Genomic DNA, 20674 nt, shown 5'->3' with positions numbered 1-20674 from the left:
AGGAGGGAAACAAGAAACCCCCTATTGACAAGGTAACAAGCCATGACAGGAGAAATTGTTTCTTTGGAAAAGGGTTTAAATTGACCCAGGAACAGATTTAAGGGGAAAAACAAGGATTTTGGGGTAGTGGAAGTAGGTTTCCTAAAGTCATGACAATAGCTCATTTCTCCTGCTAACGGTTTGCTGTGTCTCCCCTTAACCTCTAAAACTGGGGGAGAGTTGAGTTTGAGGTTAGTTCAACTGTTAGCACAGAACACACAGGCATGGTTTTGATAAATCTCAGCTGAGCTCAAAGGCTCTGGTTTGTGTCTTGGGGCACAGGTTGCCAAGCTCTACTGTTCAGGGAGAACACGCTCAGCTGCCCGCACCCTTCTCAGTACAATTTTTAAAAATCATCTGTACTCTACCACTTTGGTTATTCCGGCTGTGGTGTTTTCTGATTGCAGAGGATGTATTTTGGCCTCCACAACTTCCCAGCAGCTTTCCATTTTAGATCGCATACCAACCAATGGGCTCATTTTCAAAGGCCTGACGTATAGACCCCCTACTAGTGGCACTTATCTGAAGCATGGCACCACCCTGAACAATGATGACACTATCAGTGTTCAGAATGCCCTTTTCCAACATTTCCTCTATGTAGGAAGAGACCATGACATATTGGCTGGCTTCAACGCTTAACCACCGTGGGTTGGGGCCAACCGCCTGATATCCAAGTCTGGCTGGGGTGCCCTGCTCAGAGAATGATTTCCCCTTGCGCTCAGTAAGTGTGTTGTGTTGAGCTGCGTTCGAGGGAGAGGGAAAAAAACTCCCCAAGCAGCTGTGCTGAAAGCCTGTGCTAAACACAATCAGGAAGTCGACGGGGGAGGCAGCGTGTTTTTGGCAGGGCGACGGCAAGCGCCACGGTACATTTGATAGACCCTCTGGAAACGTCAAACGTGGGCGGCCCTGCCCCCCTGACACCAGATGGCAGTCAGTTGCATTCCACTTGGCCCGGGCTGTGCATGGAATAGGCCTCTGTCTTTCTGTGTATTGTTAACTAGCGACGGTTTAGCCAGGAAAAGCGGCACATGCTGTATAAAACAGATCTGGTTCACTTTGGAAAGACATAGTCGGTTGGATTCCAGCACAAATGTATCTGATCCAAAAGACACACTGACCTGCCGATTGCCCCAATTCCCCCTCATTCTCCGACTGCAGAATTTTTGGGACGGTGTGCATTTTTTGTTGTTGCCTGATTTAGATATGTTTCTGCTTATAATTTCTGAAGTTTTGGTAAGGATATTTGTTAGTCAACCTGTTGACAATTAAATGCATGTAGCTTCTCTTTTATCATTATATGTTTCCCTAAAGTACTTTTTTTTAACAGAATAATGTAATAGATCGATTGAATGCTTCCATCTATAGTAGTTGACATCGGTAAAGTTTTCTATGTCATCTTTCACGGAGCAAATACGTTTAGGGACTGGGGAGAAAATACAATAAAAAAAACAGGAAAGATTTGCTGTGCAACCAGGTTGACCGGTTGTAAAGGAAAAGAAAGCTGCGAAAACAACCCAAGGCGTTTCTGATAAGATGCATATTTTATGTGGTTGAAATACTGTCAGCTTTTATGATAAAGACAGCACCTTTGAGCATTGCATTCTCTCAAGATGCAGAAAGAAAGAAATCATATTTCTCCAGTCCTGTTCTTGTCCAGGTTTTACCTACATTTGGTGTATAATTTTACTGCAAGAAATGCTTAATTCTGTAGGGATTAATATTACAGCTATGTGAGAGGTTATAAACCTACAGTCAGTGCCCAGATTTCAGTTTCCATTGAACCCATCTAAGTAGTAGGCTACAGTTCCCATGACGTGTCATAGGCCTATTGTATTTGAAGTCACATCTTGTGACTGTCAAATGTGTATTGCGCCTCACAATCATCACACATCACACACGATTCGCTGTGTAGGCTATTTGGTGCACGTAGAGTTAAGCCCTACATTTTTAGGTTTATGTGCTAATACCAGATCGCCTAAAATAATGGAAGAAAAATCTTAATGTAGCCTATATAAATTACACAAGAATTATACATTGATGGATTTTTTAAAGGTATTGTTTCTCTTTCTTCAACCTGCCCGCCCGCCAGCCACCCTTTCCGTCATTCAGCAACACAATATTTAATGACTCTAAACCCGTCCGCCACACAGATACGTCCGCCCCAGGGATTATGGGTTATGAGTCAACCCGCACATCACTAATAGGAACTCATTCACCTACATCTTTGCAACTGACCTAATGCAATCCATGAAGGGCCGAACTGACAGAAAAAAACAAGACAGGGAGTCCATTCAGGGGCAGAATTTCCCACTTCTGAGCTCAGTGTTTACCTGGACTATGGTTCCTAAAGGCGTCTGGCTTTTTAGTAGGATGATGGTAAAAGTGACCGCTGCTGGGCTGGTATATAAACAAGCTTGGAGGAATCTGACTCCGCTACAGGGCTACTGAAAACCTCTCAACTACTTCTCTGATAGAGTTCAGTGTGTCAAATCGGAGGGCCTGTTCTCCGGACCTCTGGCAGTCTCTATGGGGGTGCCACAGGGTTCAATCCTCGGGCCGACTCCCTTCTCTGTATACATCAATGATATTGCTCTTGCTGCTGGTGATTGATTCTCTGGTACACCTCTACGCAGATGACACCATTCTGTACACTTTTGGTCCTTCTTTGGACACTGTGTTAACTAACCTTCAGACAAGCTTCAATGCCATACAACTCTCCTTCCGTGGCCTCCAACTGCTCTTAAACGCAAGTAAAACTAAATGCATGCTTTTCAACCAATCACTGCCCGCACCTGCTCGCCCATCCAGCATCACTACTCTGGACGGTTCTGACTTAGAATACGTGGACAACTACAAATACCTAGGTGTCCGGTTAGACTGTAAACTCTCCTTCGAGACTCGCATTAAGCATCTCCAATCCAAAATTAAATTTAGAATTGGCTTCCTATATCGCAACAAAGCATCCTTCACTCATGCTGCCAAACATACCCTCGTAAAACTGACCATTCTACCGATCCTCGACTTCAGTGATATCATCTATGAAATAGCCTCCAACACGCTACTCAACAAACTGGATGCAGTCTATCACAGTGCCATCCGTTTTGTCACCAAAGCCCCATACACTACCCACCATTGCGACCTGTACGCTCTCGTTGGTTGGCCCTCGCTTCATACTCGTCGCCAAATCCACTGGCTACAGGTTATCTACAAGTCTCTGCTAGGTAAAGCCCCGCCTTATCTCAGCTCACTGATCACCATGGCAGCACCCACTTGTAGCACTCACTCCAGCAGTTATAACTCACTGGTCACCCCCAAAGCCAATTCCTCCTTTGGTCGTCTTTCCTTCCAGTTCTCTGCTGCCAATGACTGGAACGAACTGCAAAAATCTCTGAAGCTAGAGACTCATATCTCCCTCACTAGTTTTAAGCACCAGCTGTCAGAGCAGCTCACAAATCACTGCACCTGTACATAGATGGGCTGTTTACAGATGGGCGATCTACCTACCTCATCCCCATACAGTATTTATTTATCTTGCTCCTTTGCACCCCAAAGGAGCATCTTCTGCACATCTACCATTCCAGTGTTTAATTGCTATATTGTAATTACTTCGCCACCATGGCCTATTTATTGCCTTAACTCCCCCTTTTTTTTTTACCTCATTTGCACTCACTGTATGTAGACTTTTTGTTTTCTTTTGTTCTACTGTATTATTGACTATGTTTTGTTTATTCCATGTGTAACTCTGTGTTGTTGTATGTGTCGAATTGCTATGCTTTATCTTGGCCAGGTCGCAGTTGCAAATGAGAACTTGTTCTCAACCAGCCTACCTGGTTAAATAAAGGTTAAATAAAAACATTTATGAGTTAGGATAAGGATAAATGTGGAGGTGCCGCCTCTTGGCATGCTCAAGCACTCTCTAATGCTCGCTCTGTTTTCTTTACTTTTGTTCCTCACAGGTAGTCAGTCAGTTGGGAGGAAGAATTCAGCCCATACCTCTTAAATTCAGAACCCTTCAGAATCCTGTTCTGTCCTCTGATTTGGGATTCCTACTGGATGTTCACTCTGTACCGATTGCCTCATCGAATCCCACTGCCGTTGTTGGACGATTCAGAAGCTGAGGTAAGTAATTCTTTGTCCTTGAAGGAATAGAGAATGACAGAGAGAATGCTAATGTGACATAGTGAAGTAAATCCGAGGAGACACTGAAAAAATAGACCTACTAGTGGAGACTTGAGGCTTACTGTACTTTTAGAGTCCTCTGTGGGGTTTCTTTGTACAAATGTGCCCTGTGGCAGCCAGATTAATCGGTCCAAGTACGAAGCTGGCCTATTTGTTTGATGCGGCCACCCAATAACTTGTGTTTTGAGAGAAATGCTTGTCTCAACAAGCCTCTTTTCTCCTGTAATTGGGTTGAACTTGTGCTGCATCTCTGAGGTTGCCTCAGGGCGCAACAAGGATCCCATGGGAAAGGCTCTGACCTGTTTTGAGTAAGAGCATTGGAACACATCCAGCAACATTTGTTGTTTAAGCAAGGGACCCTTATCTAGGGCATCGGATTTCGAATCAAATTTTTTTGCACATTTTTGTTTTTCTGCTGTCAGGCCATTTTCCTGATGTTAGCCATGTGAAATGCCTGTCAGGTGCAGAGTGTGGTCGCATCAAGTCAAGCAGCAATTCCCATTTTGCAACCATAAACTGTTCCAAATCTGTTACGGGTCGTTCATTTTCAATAACTTTGACCGCACCCCTTTAGATTTAAACAAAACCTTCCATACGTTTTGCCCTTAATGGAAGTGGTCAGACAGTTACTTTTTGGACCTGAATGCCAAAACATTTCAGGGAGATAGAGGTACTCAAAGTTGAGCCATTTAGCATACCCTACCCTACCATGAGACATCCATGTCTTCGTCACTGGAAAATATAAATGGTTCAGTAGGGCTGGTATTGGTATTGATGCACAGATCGGTTTGGGTTTTTACTTTACCTTCTATAACGGTATTTGAGTGTTTGGTTTGTTAAACGTGATAGGCTGTGTTTAATGTCCATTTTAATAGTTTACTTCGCTTCTTGAGTCATCTCTCCGCTTTCTCTCCATGCCGCTTTCAACCAACCTAGCCCCGCCCCCTGTCACTCAAGGATCGCATTTGTTGTTCCTCTACCACGAGACACTTGAGTTCAGTCTGCATGGTCAGTGCAGCACATGCAACAATGTTGATGACAACGATGCTGTTTTCTCTTTGCTTCTTATTATAAATCCACTTGTGTTCTATAATTGCACTATTAGTTTGTTTCTTACATCTTAGCAAGTTGGGCCTAAATCGTGTTAGTAATACTAATCACTAGTTAATTGGCTAGCTAATAAATGTACTAAATCAGAGCAAACATAATTAGCTATACAGCTTCATAACACCAGTGATGGTGTAGACCTAGATCAGCATGTCGTTTGTGAAACAGTATCTTCAGAATCAAAGAGGAATACATGAAGCATGAATATGAAAGCTACATGAAGTAGCTAAGAGAGAACATTCGATGTACCCAAAGATTATAGGGTCCCCTATGAAACACTTATCAACACTTTGGTTCCTACGCTGTCACAACTCTTCCCTGACATTTTAATTCCTTATCATGTCAAACAGCTGTATAGCTAATTAGGTTTGCTCTGGTTCAGTACATTTATTAGCTAGCGATTTAGGCCCAACTTGATAAGAAAATAAAAACTAGCTGTGCCCACTATTAAATTCTAACTATAGAATTAGAATAATCATTCTATATGACTCCAACAGTTCACCCAATTGTTTTGCTGTAAATCGCAAGTCAAATTGCAATTGCAATATTTGGTTAAAAATATGGCCTAGATTGTTTGCCAATACCTCGTGCAGACCTATGTGGCAGTTTGGAAATGCTTTTAAATGAGTGCAGAAATTGATGAAAATGCTGAAAAATGACTTTTGGTTGAAGTTGAACATCTAGAATGAAGGAAGACCCATTGAAATCACTGAGAATGTATTTATCACCCTCGGGTCACACACTACTCATTAAGAACATTTTTTATTTGTATTATTAAAAAACGTCAAATACCGTCCATTTTTGTTTAAATAATGTGATATATATGAGTTTACGCGCATTTAGAAAGGAATTATTATTATTTTTCTCACTTTTTATTTAAAAAAGTATTTGCAAGGCATTATTAAATAGTTTGACAACCCTGTTAAATGATATCACCCAACCCTACGGTTAAGTTTTAAATAATTGAACAGGGTTGTCAAACTATTTAATAATGTCTTGCAAATACTTTTTAAAATAAAAAGTGAGGGAAAAAATGATCCTTTCTAAATACGCGGATTCTCCAATGTTTTTCATTTTCGCATATGTTGTAGTTTAGACCCTATTTTACATAATCTGATGTGTTTGTGTTGTGCAATCATAGAAATATAATTCATAGAATGGACATATCCATTCAGACCACTGCAATTTAGCTGGTACGTCTTTTACATGTTAATTTAACTGAATTGTTCACTTTCAGTTACTCCACAAAGATGGCTGCTGGTCCACCCACCATCAAATGTCAATTTAAATGGGAATGTCTATTGTATTATCAATATTTCTATGATTTTAATAGGAAGATTGACAGTATAATTTTAAACAACTGATGTTCCCATTTGTCAACATTCTCTGGTGTGTGATCCTCAAACCATCTATGTGCTACCATTTGAAAGAGAGTACATTTATCAGCCAAAACATGACACCCACCCTACCCTGTTTTCAATAGCATGCTCTCTCTTAACCAGGCTGTATCACATCCGGCCATGATTGGGAGTTCCATAGGGCGGTGCAGGTTTGTCCGGGATAGGCCATCATTGTAAATAAGAAGTTGTTCTTAACTGACCTAGTTAAATAAAATAAAAGCCTAGTTAAATAAAAATACAACATAAAAACCTCAGAAGATGTCAAATCGGGTCTAAACTACAACATATGCAAAAATGCTGAATAGTTTACGAGTTAAGAAAATGTACATTGAAGGTAAAAAAAAAAGATCATTTTTATTAAAACACTTTTTAAAAGAAATTATAAAAAGTTTGACAACCCTGTTTGTGTCAGGTTCGTCATAGTGAGGAGACCAAGGCGCAGCGTGATTTGAATACATTCTTCTTTAATGAAAGAAAGAACACTTAAACAAACTATACAAAACAACAAACGTGACGCTATATAACAAGAGTGCTGAAACAGGCAACTACACATAGCTGTATTTTGTGGGTTATTGTCTATCTAAATATGGTCCCCAAATCAGAGACAACGATAAACAGCTGCCTCTGATTGAGAACCAATCCAGGCAACCATCGACATAAAAACACCTAGACTGGAAAACCCCATAAACATACAAAAACCCTAGACAGGGGAAAAACATATAGCACCCTCGTCACAACCTGACCTAACCAAAATAATAAAGAAAACAAAGATAACTAAGGTCAGGGCGTGACAGTTTGTAAGCTTTTAAATTACATCAATCTCAACCGTTTATATTTTCCAATGATGAAGACATGGATGTCTCATGGTAGGATAGGGTGTGCGAAATGGCTCAACTTTGAGCACCTCTATCTCCTAAATGTTTTGGCATTCGGGTCCAAAAAGTTACTTTCTGACTACTTCTATCATCGGCAAATATTTATAGAAGCTTTCATTGAAATCAAAAGGGGTGCGGTTAAAAAGTGATTGAAATCAAATGGAACGTCCCTTACTGCAAACCTTTTAGGTTGAAATCAGATTATTCCGAATGTACGAAATGTAGAATGTAGGCCTAATTGCTGTACACTTTATGATAATGGTTAAATAACATAGGAACCAAAGTGTCAGGGATCCTTTTTAACGGACTCCTGTGAATCTAACTTGCCTAACTAGATGTCTTTTAGACCCATTATTTGTGCCGTTTTGTAGATGTTCTCTTTTCTAGCAGCTCCACAGGTAATGCTCCATTTCCTAATTTCCTCTCACAGATGAAAGGGCTGAAGCATTGTGGCTTTATGCTGTGGAGCCATTATCGTCTGGAACCATTACTGTCAATCGCTGCTGCCTATTTTACAGTTATTAGCACAAAATGTTCCTTTCTCCATGTGCATTACTTTCCTAGTGGGATTTGGATGACTGCACACTTCAGTGAATTTCAGGTTTACCTCAGATACTCTACATCATTTTAGCGACAACTCAGGACAAAACAAAATAGTCTGATATTTTACATTTCAGGTAAAAGTATTCATAAAATTGAATACATGAAATTGAATAGATTGCAGGCATTAAGTGCCATATCTATTGGCCTGTAGGTCAATATAGTGCTATCTTTTGTGCTTCAGATGCATTTTTATAGGGGAAGGCATACCTAAGAACATTCTGCTGATATCACAGCTTAGAGACTGACAGAGGAAGGTGGTGAATGGGGGACCAATGACTGTCTCTATAGACAAATGGATGGACAAAACCATCGATCACGTGACACCATTCATTCCTGTGTGACGACTCAACGGCGCATTGCAGCCAAATGAAGTCGAGTTTGTGGTACCATGATTGTCTTCAGATTTTTTTTTACACGAAGATTGACCACAAAGATTGCAATTTTTCCATTCACTATAATGGGGATCCTGTTACCTGCTAACAATGCCTGCGGTACCGTGGTCGGTCTTGAACTGCCAGGGAGGGGGGGGGGGGGGGGCAGTTCAAATCCATTGACCTTTGACCTCCTGTCGCTAATTTCGTCTCCCCTTCTGCTCAGCTCCTAGCTTTCGTAACGGACAAACAGGGAGTGGTGGATTAAGGGGGTTACGCTTTGTTGATATTTTCAGACTAGTCATATCCATCAAAAATGTGGGGGTGAAAAGCTAGCCCTGCCCGCTGTGAGCTAATCTGATTTAGCAGGGTCGAGGGAAGAAGGGGAGATGTGGGAGAGGGGAGGCGCAGAGGGAGAGGCGTCAGCTGCATAATTGGGGTGAGTTGATGCACACAGGGAAACAGAGACGAACGCTGCTAAGCCTTTTGAACTCCAGTCAGGGGTAGATAGGCCTAATACGCCTCGGTTAGACGGCCATTTTGACCATTACTGAGTGGAGATAGAAGAAACCATTAACCTCACTTCAGAACTGAGATGTGTTGTTGCTTGTGATTCTTCAAATGTCAGTCAACTTATGTCACTCCACAACTCTTTCATTTGGCTTTTTGCACATGAAGTGCATCCTTGTTATTTATTTTCCAAGACTTTTGAAGGGTGTCCATTGAGTGACTAGTTGATAATATATAGCTCACTCACAAATTAGTATTTGTGGTGGAAATGCAACACAGAATCCTTCTGTTGTTTCTCTCAGAAATGACTGTTGTGTTTAGATGGGTTGGAAGTATAATTGAGGTAATGTCGGGGAGAGCCTAGGGTCCATGGCAACAAGCCTCCTACCATGTCATGTGACCTCTCATCTGTGTGAAAAAGGGCTTTGGGGAATTGTGAACCACAGGGTGGGGAGTCAGAGAGGACATTACACTTATTATAATGTTGCATGGGTTTAACCGCAAGTAGTCAAGTTGTTTCCGGTGTACCTTCTCATACTTCCATATCAATCTACCATTCCTATTTGGTAAAAGTATATGTATTATCAGGGGAAGCCATCAACTGCCCATTGTCTCCATGTTGTTTTCTCCAAACCTTTTGAAAGCACATGGTGGGTAAAGGCCTGATCTAAAAGTCTTTAATGGTGGAAGTCAGGTAGAGGAGGGGGTTAAGCTGACAGGTCTGGCTCCCTGGGCGGGGCTTGACTTGAGGAAGGGGGAGATAGAAGCTTGAGCTGCTCAGTCCAGTTGTCAGGGTGGGTCTACTTCTGTCTGTGGATTAAACCGGATCAGATCAGTGCCCCCCTGTAAAGTGCTCTAAGCCCCACCTCCTTGAGCCCAGAACGGCAGATGGACTGTTGCCATGTGAAGGTATTTCCCCTAATTTAAACAGGCACTGTCAAGTTGTGGTGGCATAGACAATGGGGTGATGGTGTACTTGTCCTGGGTTGGCTTGATTTTAGCCTCACTTGGAGACTGCCCTGTTTGGTGGCATTAAGAAAGTGGGCTAGGGAGGGATACACATGTTCTGAGGTATAGATGAAGGTCAAAGGTATGTGACCAGATCATTGACCAGTTTGAGAGTGTTCCAGAAAGGTGGGTTCGGGTAAACCTTACACTTTTGAACACCTTGTTTTTTTGGGGGGCAAGTGAAAGAAGGCAAACAAGTCTTTGATCCCCCTACAAACCATTTTTAGGAAGCGTTCTCCATTCCTTAAAGCTAGAGCCCTTATTAAACGTCAAGGGATTTTAAAATCTATTGGGGGGGGGGGGTAGACAAACATTGGCAGTAGAATGGCCTTACTGAAAAGCTCAGTGACTTTCAATGTGACACTGTCATAGAATGTTCATCAAGTTTCTGCCCTGCTAGAGCTGCCACAGTCAACTGTAAGTGCTGTTATTGTGAAATGGAAACATCTAGGAGCTGCAATGGCTCAGCCACGGAGTCGTAGGCCACACAAGCTCACAGAACGAAACCGCCGAGTGCTGAAGCACGTAGTGTGTAAAAAAACGTCAGCATGAGAACTGTTCGTCGGGAGTGTCATGAAATGGGTTTCCATGGTCTGGCAGCCGCACACAAGCCTAAGATCACCATGCGGAATGCCAAGCGTCGGCTGGAGTGTTGTAAAGCTCGCCGCCATTGGACTCCAGAGCACTGAAAACACGTTTGGGGAAGGCCCTTTCCTGTTTCAGCATGAAAATGCTCCCGTGCACAAAGCGAGTTCAATTAAGAAATGGTTTGTCGAGATCGGTGTGCAGGAACTTGACTGGGCTGCACAGAGCCCTGACCTAAACCCCATCAAACACCTTTAGGATGAATTGGAATGCCCACAGCGAGCCAGGCCTCATCAACCAACATCAGTGCGACCTCACTAATTATTTTGTGGCTGAATGGAAGCGAGTCACCGCAGTAATGTTCCAACATCTAGTGGAAGCCCAGAAGACTGGAGGCTGTTATCGCAGTAAACGCGGACCAACTCCATATTAATGCCCATGTTTTTTTAATGAGATGTTCAACGAGCAGGTGTCCACATACTAATGGTTATGTAGTGTATTTCTAAAAGACTTCAAAAATACCACAGTCTTTTCTGGCTTTTACACCTTCAAGTACGCTTCCCATTTAATCCTGTGTCATGTACCTGTGCGTCCTTTAGCGATTCAGTAGTTTCTAGTTGGTAGTTCTTAATGTGCCATGGCAAAGTATAGTCTATGGCTCTTAGCGTCGTACAGTACACATCACCGTTTTATGCCAGATACTGTATCAAGCACCAGATAGTGCCAGCTAGAACTTTTCCCTCTCCAACCATAGCCTAGCCCTTCTTGATCCTGTGAACCTTAGAGGATATGTATTTTTTTACTTTGGAGTTTTGGGATGACATTTTGACAGTGCAGAAAAGCAGCACAGATATGAAACTGCACATGTTTCATTCATTCATTAAAAAAAAAAAAAAATCAGTTGTTCAACCTGTAAGCTTTTACCCGATTCTTTTGGATTGTGCTATGAGCTTGAACCAATATCCATCTCATCAGACTCCTCAGGCATCTCAAGTTTCCCTGGTTTGCCAAGGCAATGCACCATGACCTCTAACCTATAGTCCTTGCAGCCTCACCATCCTTATTCTCCCTGCAGGGTTTTCCCAGACATTTGACATTAGTTCTGGTAGTGTTCTCCTCCAATCAAGTAGAGCATGACTGATACAAGATGATGCGCTGATTGACGTCACCAGCGTAACTTATTGTGCAACTCTTTTTTTATGTATCCCTTTTTGAGCTACAATATCCTCCGGGAATCTCTGCACTGACACCTGATACAGTGCCATCTCTGCCAAGATGTGCCAAGAGTCACTCTCATGGTTAAAACGTACCAGCAGTGCACTGGCTAAGGCAACGCCTATCCAATATTTACACTCTGCAATTAACATGATTGGATAAGCATGTTTGGATCATGGCACAACAGGGCTGACCTCCGAACCTTGACTCGTGAATATACATTTTTCGCTCTTGAACATTGCCCAATGCCCACACAAGAAATATCATGGGTCTGCCGAGTGGCTGAATTTGATAAAGCTTTTCAATTTAGCATATGCAAATTACACAACATTAAGCAGTTGACAAAGACACATTTTGACTTCCAAGATTTCCAAGAAAAGCGGGTTCAAGGACAGCCCTACTCTATTACCTGATCTCAGACCTATTGTCCATCTTCCCTAGCTATTCATTTAAGTTATTTTAATGAAATAAAGCTATTCTGTTTCCTGAGCACAAGAGATTGCGTGTTCATTAAAGAAAACCCTGATTAGAATGAAAGAGTGATTACGGTGTGGCAGCCATTACTCCCCACGTGAAGGCTACCGCCTGCTCATTTGTCTAATGGAAGACGACTTAGAGCTCCCTCAAAAGCCATTCATTAGCTTAAGTGGACCCTCAGGGTTCCGGCCTCTTTTCCTCTCCACCCCTTCCTCCAGGAACGTAAGTGACCACATTGCTCGTTGTCTGGTTGTGCTCCTTTGGCTATAATGTTGTCAATGACAGGAATAGTTAGGAAGGTGTAGATTGGAGTTGTGTTTTGGCTCCTTAGACTGTAGGTGCACACAGGCGTGTATAGAGAGAGACACACTTATAAGGGATTTGACTTATTGTGTTGTCCTTAACACAAGACAATTGACATTTACAATGACTGAGCTTATTAAAAGGAGTTTCAAAGGACTTTCTCTCAGTACGTCCCATGTGATGATAGCAGCAAGCAAATGTGAGATACTGTGCCATATCTTTTGGGTTAATTCATAACTAAACATCCCTTATCTGTCTGTGTCCTAAGGGCCAACACTTTATGGGGTTCATTCCTCAAAGTGTCTCCATGAACAAAGCTTCAACAGATGAGGGTTGGAATGCAATTAGCGAAATAATGACCTTACAAATAGAGATGGCAAGCTTTCCTGGGGATATTCCTCAAGCTAATTGACATTCAAGGCAGAAATGAGGGTCTCCTTACTTTCCCTTTCTTCTGCATGAACACACAATCCCATTGGCTACCATTTTTTTGCTGTCACATATAATATTCCCATCTCTCAAGGACATAATGCCCCTCAAAAGAAGTGTATTGCCTGTGTGTATCTTTCATTTACAATCCACTCATGTACGCACAGGCATGCGCAGGTCGGACGTACACACACACACACACACACACACACACACACACACACACACACACACACACACACACACACACAGAGCCAATTGCTTTGCAACAAGGACCTGTTGGTTCTGCTGCAGTCCCGGTCTGACTATACAGTTTTAGCCACCCTGTTTGCAGTGTTAAACTGTGGAGCATCGTTTGTAAACACCCACAGTCACCTATTCTACAGCATTGGGGAACCTGTGCTGTTCACTCGCTATGCATGTGACTGGGACACATACATCTTCCTTTACAGTGGGGCCAGCTCCCCTTCCTCTGTGCCTGTCTGTGTGTTTATCTATGTGTGTGTCTCTGTGCATGTGAGTGTGTCTCTGTGCGTGTGAGTGTGTCTCTGTGCGTGTGAGTGTGTCTCTGTGAGTGTGTCTCTGTGCGTGTGAGTGTGTCTCTGTGCGTGTGAGTGTCTCTCTGTGTGCGTGTGAGTGTGTCTCTGTGCGCGTGTGAGTGTGTCTCTGTGCGTGTGAGTGTGTCTCTGTGAGTGTGTCTCTGTGAGTGTGTCTCTGTGAGTGTGTCTCTGTGAGTGTGTCTCTGTGAGTGTGTCTCTGTGCGTGTGAGTGTGTCTCTGTGCGTGTGTGAGTGTGTCTCTGTGCGTGTGTGAGTGTGTCTCTGTGCGTGTGTGAGTGTGTCTCTGTGCGTGTGTCTCTGTGCGTGTGTAAGTGTGTCTCTGTGCGTGTGTGAGTGTGTCTCTGTGCGTGTGTGAGTGTGTCTCTTTGCGTGTCACTATATGTCTGTATGATTCTGCTTTGGAGTGAATGTCTGCACCTTTGCGAGTGGAGCTGAAAGGACAGACCGGCGGCAAAGCCAGGGAGGAGGGGCAGGTAGAGAGGAAGGGGGAGGTGTGGTGTTTTACTGGGTTGAGCAGAACTCAGCAAGAACCCGTTTGTCCTCGTCAACTCCAACGATTGTCCCTGTACCCCCACTCTCCCCCACCTCCCATTTTCACCTGTTCACTGCCACTTTTCAGAGAGTACCTTTTCCCTGCTCCTTCTCCTGCTCCCCCGTCTCATTCTTCTCCATTTCGTCATCCCCCTGTCTCACCGGAGGGGCCTCTTTAGCGCTCCTTTCTTCCCTCCTTTCGCACGTGATGTCTGTTCTCCTAAAAAGAATGCCTCTTCCTTGGCCTTTTCGCTTCTCTTCAGCTTTGGGTGCATTCTTGATATTTGCTCTCTCTCTCGCTTGCTCTCACTCCCTCGCTCTTTCCGTCCTTAATGGTCTTTCTCCTCTCTTTTTGCTTATCTCCTCTTTCTGCTTACCCTTTCTCTTTGTCCTACCTCTTCATTCTCTCCCTCTCTCTTCTCCTCTTTCCCCGCACTAGATGTGGCCCGACTTGTCTGACAGCCCCTCCCATGATGACTGGTGTGACAGTAGATGACAGGTGCGATAGTGACGGTCTTGTTGTTACGACTTCTTATCTCGTTATTACGGCCACACCGGTCAATGTTTTTTAGGTTATGTTAATTCTGTCTTATCGTCTACAGGTAGGACGACATCTCGTCTTACCCCGAACCAAGTCCTCACAAAAACTCACATGTGAATGCACACATTTACTGTACTGTACATACTTGGAGTGGATATTAGCTTCACGTAACACATGAGCCTACACAAACATCACATGCATCACATCAGACATCTCAACAAGGATGTGCACAAGGATGTCAGAGTGAACCAGCGCGGTACGCTGTCTGTAATACGATCTTGATAAGTCGATACAACCCAGGAATCCTGAGGCAGGCGTCACACTGGGGTTGCATAGCTGGATTCCGGACACTGTGTGCTGGTCTGCGCTATTGTAGAGATTAAAGAATGAGTGAAGAAGAGAAAAACTAGGATACCTCTTCAAAAAGCCTCTCTGAGCAAGTGTGTTGATCTAGGACCAGCTCCCTCCTGTCAATAAGATCTTATTCATCATTCGGATCTGAAAGGTATAACTGATCCCTCCTACTCCGAGAATCTTTGTCAGGCTGACTGATATTGACAAATATCAATACTTTTAAAGAAAAGTTTAAAAAAAATAAAAAAATGTTTTAAATGCTCTTTCCAATTGGACAACATCCATGTTCCACACCTTCTAATTTGGAAGCTATTGAAGTTGTGGCTTTAGCTGCAGTGTGTGAGAACAGCGTTTAGTTCACATGTCACCCCTACAAAAGTGTGCCAACATTGTGCTGAGAACTGGTGATATGCCATATTGCTTCATCCGTGATGCAAAGACAATGGCCTTTATATCACCCAGCCATAGAAGGTACTGTAGTCTTTGGCAATCAAAGTAAGAACTGTCTGTCACACTGATAATATCACCATCTATGTTTCTGTTTTCTGTTGTTGAAAGTCTACCGACTGTTCTCTGACAGATGTCTATGTGGTGAACTGCTGGGGGGGTGTTTGGTGATTGGTGGCGGGAGGAGGGTCCGGGTGTATGAAAGCATTACACACGTGACCACTAAGAAAACAGGTGCTGCACAGATGCATCGTTGTTGTTGCTCACATTTTTGGTTTGTTCTGTGGTTGGAGGGTAGGGGAGGCGACGACGTAGAGCAAAATGACATATCGTGAGAAATGGACTGAATTATAACGATACAGTTAACGTTTTTAATATTAATGTGCACCATTGTTATTTTTTGATTTTACACTTAAAACTACTACTACTACTTTGAATGTTGTAGCTATCCATTGTCCCATTAACAATCACCCATATTTGCCAACTTATTTCATTTGAAACTTCAGATTTCTCTAGTAAGACCCTAAAGGTTATTTATCATAATGAACGATATCAGTAAAAGGTCCACGATAAAAGTGGTTGGTTTGGTCGATGTCGATCATTTCCGGTTTATCAGCTCATCTCTACGAGGAAGTGCAGTTGTTTGAGGGATGACTGAGCAGTGAGGACCGGTGAAAGTATGTGGTCTGTGTGTGCATGGGAAGGATATGAGTGTGTGTGGTGTGGTTACGGTAGTTTGTTCGGCCACGAGTACACGCTCGCACGAATGCACACATGTGCGCACATACACAGTGCCCAACAAAAACTAGGCTATAGCCCAATCACCTCCAGGGGAAGAAATAAATAATCAAATGTTAATTACTGGAATGAGTCTGAGAACCAATCATAACGACCCCTAGCCGTTGGGTCAGCTACCTCCTCCCGCCCTCCTCCTCCCACCCACATCCCTCCTCCAACGGTCTCTCCGTGTGAAACCGGCACAAACGCTAACCAAATATGGCCATCCATCCTAGCCTGCCTCTGCAGCTGTGTCCCTGAGCTGTGACTAAAATCTTCCGAAGTCTCTATGCTATGATGAGACTGCGAAGAGGCACCTTTAGCCTTCCCTCACAGGGGCCGCTTCATGAACACTTAAAAAGCACTTAAGAACTTAAGAAACAAAGCTTCAAAATAAAAACTCCCAACAGAGATAGCTAAGCTGGCAAAAGTTGCTGTGCTTTGAACACAACAGAGAGCCATCAAAAGCTTTCTGCTGAGGCTCCCTACCAAGCACCCTAAATGTATTCTTCAGCAGAATCAGTACCCTCTCTTCTTCCTTATATAGGGGATCATTGCGAAAACTGTTGATTTGCTGCAGGCTTCCAGGGACAGCTTTTCAAACAGATAAGGGCCGTCCAGATACCCAGCAACCCCCTCTCTTGTGTTCCCGAGGACCAGGGTAAAGAACAAACAAAAAGCAGATGGTAAACAACAAACATACAGCTCGTTTGTTTGTGGGGTTCTCTCCAGTTTCGGTCGACCAGCCCTTACTCAGCATTCACAGTTGGTTTTAGCTACACATTCCTCAGTAAGAACATTAAAAATGACAATTTCTGGAGCCACTATAGTCCTTCCTGTTTTCTGTTGGGTATTTCTGGATACATGTTCTCCACCCTCATCTATTGCCAACCGACTTGACTCAAGTCAAGTTACAGCCTGCATCCTATGTCTCCGAGTTCTAAGTGGAGCCACTGTTGTGGGACAGGGGCTTCAAATAGACTCTGGGTAAAATGCTAGTTTAGCGCAGTGCGCTTTCCTTTCATGTGGCCTGGGGGCTGCCAGGCACTGTGACGTTTTTGTATTATTCATATGTGTCCCTTCAGGATGACTGTCAATAATTAATGCAAGGGGGGTTAACAGCATTTTGGGTGTCCTTGGTGGCAGGCAGCTTAGGAGACAGGTGTGTGTGTGTGTGTGTTCATGTGTGTGCATGTGACTGGGTGTGTGCATGTATGCGCTAGTGAGCCTGTGCATGTTTGGCTGATCGCTGCCTGCTTGCCAGCCTGTCAGGAAAAGCTTCTCTCTGGCGTTTTAAAATCCACATTTCAGTCTCCCGCGGTGCCCGACACTGTCGTGATGTGTGTTTCGGAGCTTTTCTCCCCAGTGGCTTCCATAATAAAGCTTCTGTATTCAGACCCACAGTTGCTTGTGTAGACAGACACACACACACACACACACACAGGCTTTATCACATACACACACACACCTGCGTTCTCTCTCTCTCTCTCTCTCTCTCTCTCTCTCTCTCTCTCTCTCTCTCTCACTCACTGTCACACACACCCACTCAAATTATCTCATTCTCTCGCTTCCTCTCTGTCTCACACAGACCTACACACACACACCGTGAGAATTGATATTCAGCCCTCATTATGCCTGCAGAAATAAGTAAAACTGGATCAATGGGCGTCGGACGACTGGCTTTGGATCACGGCGGGGCCAACCGCATTATGGAACTATTTGAATATGGTGTTCAGGGACCACTTAGAGGACCCACACACACCTCCACACACCATCCTATGAAGGTCCTGTGACAGTCTGAGCTGAGCTTCTGAAGAATGCCCCATGGCTGTGTATCGGTTAGGGTTGATTTGATGATAAAGGTTTTTGTCATTTGGACTCGTGATTGTATTGATTTGAGTCCATGGCCTGTGCAATATGAGTCTCAATTTTGATTGCAGTCGCCGCCCTGTCCATCAATCTCTCCCCCCTCTCTTCCTCACTGGTCTTCCCCACTCTCTTTCACTTCTTCTCTCACTCTTTCTTTCTACATTCCACTATCTTCTTCTCTCGCCTTTCTGTCATCATATCATATGATCATCCTTTGCTTCTCTGCTTCCCTCTGTGCCCCCCCTGTCTATGTCTTTCCCCCCACCCTGTCCCCCTCCCTAATTGACTTTTATTCAGCGTTTTACATCATGATTTGATATTCAAATGAGCCCCGTCAGCCAGGTTAGAGCACAGGTCTTTTATTCCAACCCTCAGCCCTCCATCTCTTCCCCATTTCCCCTCTCTCTCCCCCCTTTTAAGAGGGGTCGTTACATGAGCACGTCCCTATTAATTGCATGTTTAATGTGTCTGTTTATCTTCAGAGGGGCTGGAATGCAGAAACGGTCTCATTGAAACAGGCACGCACATGCAAGCGAGTCGATGTTTATCTGGAAAAATTGCTTTTGGGGGTTTGCTGCAGCGTGTACATTACACAGGCTCTTGATGGATTTGTGGGACATCTGTTTCTATAGAAAGCCTGTCGCCTGCTTCCCAGTCAAAACACTTTGTGAAAATGTTATGACGTTTTTTTGGGTTGTTTTGTTGTTCAGCAGGTTTTTATTGTACGTTTGTACGTTGTCAAAGTCTACGCCCCTTCTGTGATTGGTCAACAGTACTACTCCTAGTAGGAGTGGGAACTATGGACGGGATTCTTCAATTACGTGTTTGTTGTCATTCAGTGAGAGACGACTAGCTTTCGTGTACATTTTTTTCACTGAAATACTCCAGCAAATATCTTAATTGCGCAATTCTACATCTAAGACTTCCTCTTGAAAAATGTCAAAATTTATTCGCGATTTCTTTATTAATTCGGACTATTTTGAGGAGGTGTTATGACTATGTTGTTGCTACGGTGGCTCAAGAGGAACAAACCGTAATATTGCTGCTATTTTCCTCCTTTCTCAAGCGAAGGTCTTTAGGGAGTATGCAAGCACAGACGTTCACGTCGCCTAGCCGACTTCTGATAGGAGTAAACTGAACCTATGTATGCGGATGCCTTTACACGTTCTGTTTTTGCTCCAAGCTCTGCTGCGAGACAGTTTTATTTACAAAGTTTTTAATATTTTGGTCATCTTGTCCTTGTTGGGTGGACAGCCTTGCCAGCGAAATATTCCTCTGGAGATTGTACTCCTCCTCTATTGCTGGGAGCAGGTAGCCATCTTCACTGTCAGTCTGAAGACGAGCTTGAACTTGTTCCAGACCTATAGCTTGTATCGCGGGGGTCTGGAGCCTCTTCCTCACTGCAATATCTGAAGTCCACTTCTTTTGGAGGGTGTTGACGTCATTGGCTGGGCTGTACTGGGTTCAGGTTGGTCCCGTGTGATACAGTGCATAAGACAACTCAATAGTAGAAATGGAGACTAGCTTAATTATTCCATTATCAAACATTCTAAGAGCTAAATGGCAACTTACAATAATATTATGACTCAAGTGGCAAATGCACATGGTAAAGCTGTGTATTCTTGTGGAGATAAGTGGTACAAATCGTAGCAAGAGAAATCAAAGGTAACTGTGGTGACGAATTGCATAACATTATTTACCCTCAGGTGTAGTGGTGATTTTGTTGGCGATAGTGTAGAGGTGGTGGTCACACTTTGCAAATACTAAAGGTGATAACAGAGCGAGACATTTATCTAGCTAGTTAGCTACATCCTTGTCAATAATCTCCATCCATGATGACCAAAGGGAAATGAAGGGTTTTATGAGCATTTTGACTAGTAGCCTGAAGACATGCTCGATTTTTTTAGATATATGGCTAGGTGGTATTAGTAGGGTAGATAAATTGTATGTAACGAAACATCTTCATTTACTTTGTGATGAATTCTCTTCTTTTGTGCTATTGTTTGATCGTCCCATTACGGGCATTTCAGGGAAAAGGGAAATATGGATGAAACCGCATTGTCCCAAGTTTTTTTTGGTGTCCCTCCCACAAGTTCAGCTTGCATATCGGTTTTGTAGTTTTCTGGTCGAAAATGCTGGCTACATACGCGAATGTTGATGTACAGTGATACAGGTGTATTCACATCGTATTGCAACTAAATATTGCATGCATCTTGGAATGTCAGATTCCGTCAAACTATGAAATATCACTCCTATCAACTTTGCTTTGGCTGCTTTGTGCTGCTATTATGTTGTTGTTATGTTGTGTTGCTACCATGCTGTGTTGTCATGTGTTGCTGCCTTGCATGTGTTGCTGTCTTAGGTCTCTCTTTATGTAGTGTTGTGTTGTCTCTCTTGTTGTGATGTGTGTTTTGTCCTATATTTATATTGTATTTATTTTTATTTTTAATCCCAGGCCCCTGTCCCCGCATGAGTCCTTTTGCCTTTTGGTAGGC

At 43.3% G+C, this 20674-nt stretch overlaps 1 protein-coding gene across 5 annotated transcripts in view; it reads left to right on the top strand.

Annotated features, from left to right (window-relative positions):
- The window catches only part of LOC109875836 (semaphorin-6D), a 131259-nt gene that overhangs the window by 21900 nt on the left and 88685 nt on the right, over nt 1-20674 (top strand). For all 5 annotated transcript variants that reach the window (XM_031788621.1, XM_031788624.1, XM_020468255.2 and 2 more), the window contains one exon: nt 3996-4158. The gene's annotated coding sequence lies outside the window, so the exon portion shown is untranslated. The remainder of the gene's footprint in view (nt 1-3995; nt 4159-20674) is intronic.

The sequence above is a fragment of the Oncorhynchus kisutch genome, linkage group LG14, assembly GCF_002021735.2.
Source record: "Oncorhynchus kisutch isolate 150728-3 linkage group LG14, Okis_V2, whole genome shotgun sequence".
In the NCBI taxonomy this organism is placed as follows: Eukaryota; Metazoa; Chordata; class Actinopteri; order Salmoniformes; family Salmonidae; genus Oncorhynchus; species Oncorhynchus kisutch.
The sequence above is the reverse complement of the archived record's forward strand: the minus strand, read 5'-3'. Positions and strand labels throughout refer to the sequence as shown.